The following is a 6,128-nucleotide window of genomic DNA, read 5'->3' as shown; positions in this document are numbered from 1 at the left end:
CTGAGCTGCATACATATCAATACATTTTAAGGTTGCAGTCAAAAGCACAATGCAAGGAAAAACATCAACTGGTCCCAATGAAGTAAACTGGATACTATTGGAAAATTGTGAGTTCTTGCATTTAATAATTAATGGGGCCATCTTCAATATTTAATAGTCTGTGATGTATTATATATGTGACATCCATTCCCATCTTTGGAGATCAATTATCAGATATCAGTATCAATTACAGTTCCTTGGGACCGCTTAATAGATTTACCCAAATATTTTTAAACAGAGTCGTATTTCTAAGCCTTTTGGGATATGAGAAAAACATATTTATGCAAAGTTCATGTGTGTGGCAGCAGATTCAGAAGCAGCTCCACACAGACTGTCTGTAACCTGACAACTCGTTTTCACAGCATAATCTATAAACACGAATCTCTAATGCGTGGTCATTTATGAGAGCCCTGCTCTATTACACTTTAGAAGACCAATCTGTGTGACTGGACCTGAGCTACCTAGGACAGGTGTGGTGTGGTTCAACATTGTCGCCAGCAAGCGGCGCTGATGTGTCCTTTTTGCACAGCGGTTTACTTTATTTCCCGCCTGTATTCCGACAAGCCCAGCCTTCCTTCGCTGGGATTTGCTAGTAGCTTATACTCAGCGATAGGCGAACGGTTTATGAGTATGAAGTACTAGCCAATCGTAGCGTAGGTGGCGGGTATCACGAGCTAATCGTAAATCAGGAGGGCGGGACATGTCGGAATATGGGTGGGAAAAACAACACAGTACAAAGCCCATCTGTGGGCTCCCCGTGAGGGTGAACTACTAGCCAATCCGAGCGCGCGAAGCGACATACCGCTAGCCAATGGCAGCGCAGGAGGGCGGGACGTGCCGGAATACGGGTGGAGGAAGAAAATAAATAAATAAACTACCGCGTACATACAGCACAAAGCCGAGCGCGAAAGGGGAGGAGCAGAGCCGGAGTAAAGTAGCAGCACGGCTGAGGCTGAAAGGCTACCGCTTCGCATCTTGCTAGCAAGCAAGGGGCTGGGAGGGTCTGTCAACTCCTCCAAGAGACTGGAGGCACCTGACTGAGGGAGACACCAGGGCCAGGGAACGGGTCTTTAGTCGTACGCTCACACGCAGCACGCCGTGAATGAGGGAAGCTTCCACATCTGAGGGAAACAAGGACGAAAACACGGAGGAGGCTGCGGTTGCAGTTTGTTGAGGTAAGGCTCGGACGCCACTGACAGCGCCGTGGTGCTTTTACTTTCTGCGTTTTATCTGCTCATGTTTGCCCTCAACATCCGTGTGAAGCAGTAGCGGAGGGCGTGTGGGATGCTACGAGACCAGCGTCCTGCGTTGTGGGACTGGAGCTGCGTGCGTTTGTGCCATCCTTTCCAGATGTGTCAGGATAAGCTTGTAGTGCGCAAGCGCTCAGCGCTTAAAACTTGCTGTCAGGGGTTTAGGAGGCTGGCAGAGCTGCTGGCAGTTGGGACAGATGTAGTTAGTCTCCTGAAACAAAGAGACAGTACTTAAAGATGTCAAAATAGCCTCATCTGTCAGATCTCAAATCAGAGCTGTCCTTTCAAAGGGCTGTGCCTGTAATTATGACAACTAAGTCCGTATACACAACCTTTTGTGAACGAGTAGTATGCCAGGCAGGGAGGTAAACACTGACCTTATTTACACTTTGTCTCTCATTCTGAATGGTGACCCCTATGATGCTGAAGAAGATGGGGTTCGCTTCCTGGACAGGGATTAAGCCTTGTCCAGAATTACACAGTACTCTGAATAGAGATTCTCCGTTGGGAGAGGAATGTACTCCAGGACTAGGTTTAACCTCTGCCTAGGAAACTGACCCATAGTGTGGGAAGCTAATATTCTTGTGCTGATTTAACTCCAGTGATTCAGTTTTAGCCATTATTAGATCATGTGGAGTTTATAATCAGACTATATTCTACTCTGCTGTGATCTGCACTGTTACTCTGGATTCATCTCTACTGTTTTGGAGAGTGGAGAGTAAGTTTCAGTTCACTTCTCCTAGTGATTCATAGGAGCGCCGAGGCTTTGGTGATGAGCTGTCAGTTTTTTCTGGTGTTCACCAGTCAGATCAGTTCCGCTTAATTTCACTGTGAAATTGTACTGGATGCTGATGAATTTGTGTACCTCAAGATGGCTGGTAATAAGAGTGTTCGTGGTACGGCAGCTGTTGAAGAGAAGTCTCTTTAAGACACTAGAAAGAGTGACACTCCACACCAGCTTACTCTTTTTTAGTGTTAGCCCTGGCCTATGGCTTCAAGAGCGCACTGTCAGAGTAATCTTTGTTCTGTCATATGCTATTATGTTTTTTCACACCCAGAAGTGCAGGTACAGATGTATAGCTCTCATCTCTCAGTGGAATTGCAGTCTTGTCATGTTGGCTGAGCTTCCAGCGGCAGTCAAGAGGAGCAGACACCTACACTGATAATATTGGCAAATCTATCAGGTAGCATGGTCACATAGAGGATTAAAGGCTTATGGCACGGTCATCCCAGAACAGGGCTGAGGGTCTGAACCTGCTAAAGTGAGATTCTGCTCAGAAGCTGTTAAACACATACCAGTGTGAACGTTCCAATGCACACGTACTGTATATACACATGTGCATGTAATATATACACATCTATATATGCACAGACAGACGTTTGTCACAATTTAAATAGTACTTACGAAGTTTTTTTTAATATTAAAAAAAATTAGTCTTTGAGACGTAAACAAAGTCATTCAGAGCGTTTGATGTGAAATGGTGTACTGTAGTGAATCTTATCAACTGGGTTTTCTTTACAGTGGGGGTGATAGGAACCAGTGGTCATAATTTCTAAAATGCAAATATAGTAATTTTATTTACTATCCAAAATGAACGGTGAACTTACATGTGTCTTCTGAGTTTCATAAGTAATGCTGATGATGGTAAAATAGTAGTAAATCTAAAAAAAAAGACTATTTTGCCCTATAATGCACTGTATATACCTCTCTGCTATGAATGGATATAAAAACATATATCCTGAAACCTTATCCTGAAACTAATGTAAAACTTTGTCACAGACATCAGGCAGCACATTTGTAACCGTTTCATGTAATAACTTTCTGTGAGGTAGCTTTTAGAGAAATTATTAAATGTTAATTATATTAGTCTTACTATAATCTGACTGACTGAGATCACACATATCATCGCTGTCCAAACGAAAAACAAGTATCTCCAAAACCTTTACAGGAGAGGGTAAAAACCTTCTTTGCTTTCAATATAAGTGAATGAAAAGAGATTTTATTCTAAGCAGTTTTGGAGCATTTCTATTGGCCCAATCATCTTGAAATTTTCGCACAATGTAAAGAAGAGCTGCTGAGCTCAAATGATGCAGAGAAGTAAAAATCGCAAAAAATGGAGATACATGGTTTTCGCTGGACAGTGACGATATTTAAAATGTTGGTTGCATTTATATTTCCAGTCTTTCTTTGTTGCTAAACTAAGTTGACTTCAGTTAGCTGCACACCATTGTAAATGTAATCTGCACCATACATATAATTTCCTGATTAATATTGCAATCAGTAGTTTAATCTAAATGGCCACAATATCTGATTGTTTTCTTCATATAACATTACATTTGAGCTTTCGATTGATAAGTTAGATGTGTTTCATTCTGATTAAAGCCTTCTCAGCTGAGGTCATGCTTGCTGTCAGCGTGTCACGATTCATTGCTTTTTTTAAAAAAAAGATTGTTTTTTTTAAGTAGACACAGAGTGCACTGTCTGATAATTTGTCTTATATTTTATTTAATATTCGTACTGTACATTTTTAGGATTGTATTAAACACCTTATTTATACTTGCTTAATTAAACACACTTTAAGACATGTATCTCCTTTAATATATTTTAATTGCATTGTTCCATGACAGGTTCTCTTACCCTCCCCCAGCCCTGTCACTTGGGGATTACAGTTTAAAAGCATGGATGAAAGCAACAGTATGAGTAGCAGCAGAGAGAATAAGCTTGCACTGTTTGACAGGACTATTATGTTTTTGTAAGTCAAATCAGGAAAGGTCTTGATGAGGGCACAGTTTAGTACTGCTGGTATGTGATAGCAAGACTTAGATGGAGGCTTACATTGTAATGGAGAATGGCCTGACTTGTAAACAGCGAGTCAAGCAGGATAGCAATTCAGTGTCTATTTAAAGCCTCATTGACGTTATAGAATGTATGGAAGATGAATTAGAATGTTTTTTCAGTCAGTCATTGGTCTTATTTGCTCAAATTATACCTTAAATGAATTCATTTTTTCTATTAAAAAGTAGTGCATTTTTATACTTATATGACAAAAAGACTTTCACTAATTTGATAACATTCATAAAAATCATGATTTCCAGAGGGTGAAGGTAATTTTTATCTCCAATATCCAGTGTGAGCAGCAGTGGCTACCTCTTGCAACCAATGACTGTATGTATCATATCTTGGACTTTTAAAAGACCTGAACTTTAGACTGAAATGCTTTTGCTTTGAAGTTTATAATCTACACAGAAAAAACTTAATTGCAGAAAATATGTGTTTCATCAGTGACAGTTCTTAATGCTACAGACTGAATTTGGGACACATTTGTTTCAAACCAGTGAGATCTAACTGTTCACCATGTAGCCGTGAGGGACAGGAATACAGTCTTACTTCCCATAAACACAGGGGTGTGGCAAAAATACTTTGTGGATTTTTATTTCGGTAATGACATTAAAAATAAGTTTTTAATTTAAAAATTAAACTCACAAGAAATCTAATTTCATGTTCATGTTCAACTTCACTTTTAAATAAATAAAAAAGTCTTAAAAACACTTACAAAGAAATTATTTTCAAGTTGAAATTTAGGGGTTAGGGTTCGGGACAACTACTCCCCAATTGAAAATACCCTATAAGTGTACCTGTTCATAAGAATACATGAGCAGCTGAGCTTCATCCTGGACTACTGTGGTTAGTTTCAAGGGTCAAACTAGGAAAATGTGTTAACAGTGCTAAAAAATAGTGCTGTTAAAATTTTACATTGGCATGTTTTAATGCCTTAACATTGACCGCGTTCATATGCATATCTACATAAAACATGTCCACACACAGTTGTGACTATAAAACTAGCTTCAGAATTAACCTCTGTAAAATGCAGGTTCAGCCATGGTATGATATGGTATGAAGTATTAAGGAGCCATGAAATGAGCAAAATACTAGTAGTATTACTATGATATTGCTGTTGCGATTGCCCTACACCTTACAGTATATTAATGCGCAGGTGGATCAATCATGTGACATAGTTGAAGACAGGCCTGCATTATTACTAATTTTGTTGAATTAGATGATCACTTTGATGAATCCGAATAATAACAAAACAATTATTTGCAGCTATAATACAGTATGCAACAAAAGAACGTCATTGGTTCTCATTGGACTCATTTATGTGATGTTGGTTTGCTAAGGCCAGTATCATGATAACAGTTAACAAATGATGTAATGTGTGGCCCTGGTGATATGACATCCTTCCTGGTTGAATATGTCAGCAAATACTTATTGCGCAGGTATAATACTAGCCATCCTCTTATCCTTGTTTGTGTTCTGTTACAGCTGAATAAAACACATCAGCTTTTTTCCTTTCATTATCATGGAAACATATGAAATGGCAATAAATTAGTATCTGGCTATTCAGTCACAGGAGAGTGCTCTGTTTCCTGTGAGTGGCCGAAAGAGCTGAAGGATAGCTTGTGCTTGTGGACGTACTCAGATGAATACGCAATAGCTTGTGACTAGAACTCCCTATGGCACGCTGGTCTCTGATCCGTCTCCATATATAGACAGGAACCCATGAGGATGCATTGGCAGCATCAACTCAAGCTAAACAAACAGGTGAGGGAATGGATATCTTGCTTTCCATGGGACGTAGAAGCAGGAAACTCCAGCAGGAGTTGGAACAGCGAGAGCAGATCAGTAAAAGACTACAGCCGCTTTGAGTGTGGCTCATAATTTGTGTGCTCAAGCCAGATAGTCAAACAAGTTCTGCCGAATGCCAGCACCCATGATGAGAATTAGTATGCAGAATATTAAACCACAGTGGCCAAAGCAAAAGGAGTAATATACTTGCT

General features: G+C 40.0%; 1 protein-coding gene across 1 annotated transcript in view; it reads left to right on the top strand.

The window, feature by feature from the left end:
• The first annotated feature begins 950 nt into the window (after positions 1 to 950).
• LOC118815557 (kelch-like protein 29) overlaps positions 951 to 6,128 on the top strand; it is a 251,691-nt gene continuing 246,513 nt past the window's right edge. Inside the window, exon 1 of the mRNA XM_036581753.1 lies at positions 951 to 1,214. The gene's annotated coding sequence lies outside the window, so the exon portion shown is untranslated. The remainder of the gene's footprint in view (positions 1,215 to 6,128) is intronic.

The sequence above is a fragment of the Colossoma macropomum genome, unplaced genomic scaffold, assembly GCF_904425465.1.
Source record: "Colossoma macropomum unplaced genomic scaffold, Colossoma_macropomum, whole genome shotgun sequence".
Lineage (NCBI taxonomy): Eukaryota > Metazoa > Chordata > Actinopteri > Characiformes > Serrasalmidae > Colossoma > Colossoma macropomum.
The sequence above is the reverse complement of the archived record's forward strand: the minus strand, read 5'-3'. Positions and strand labels throughout refer to the sequence as shown.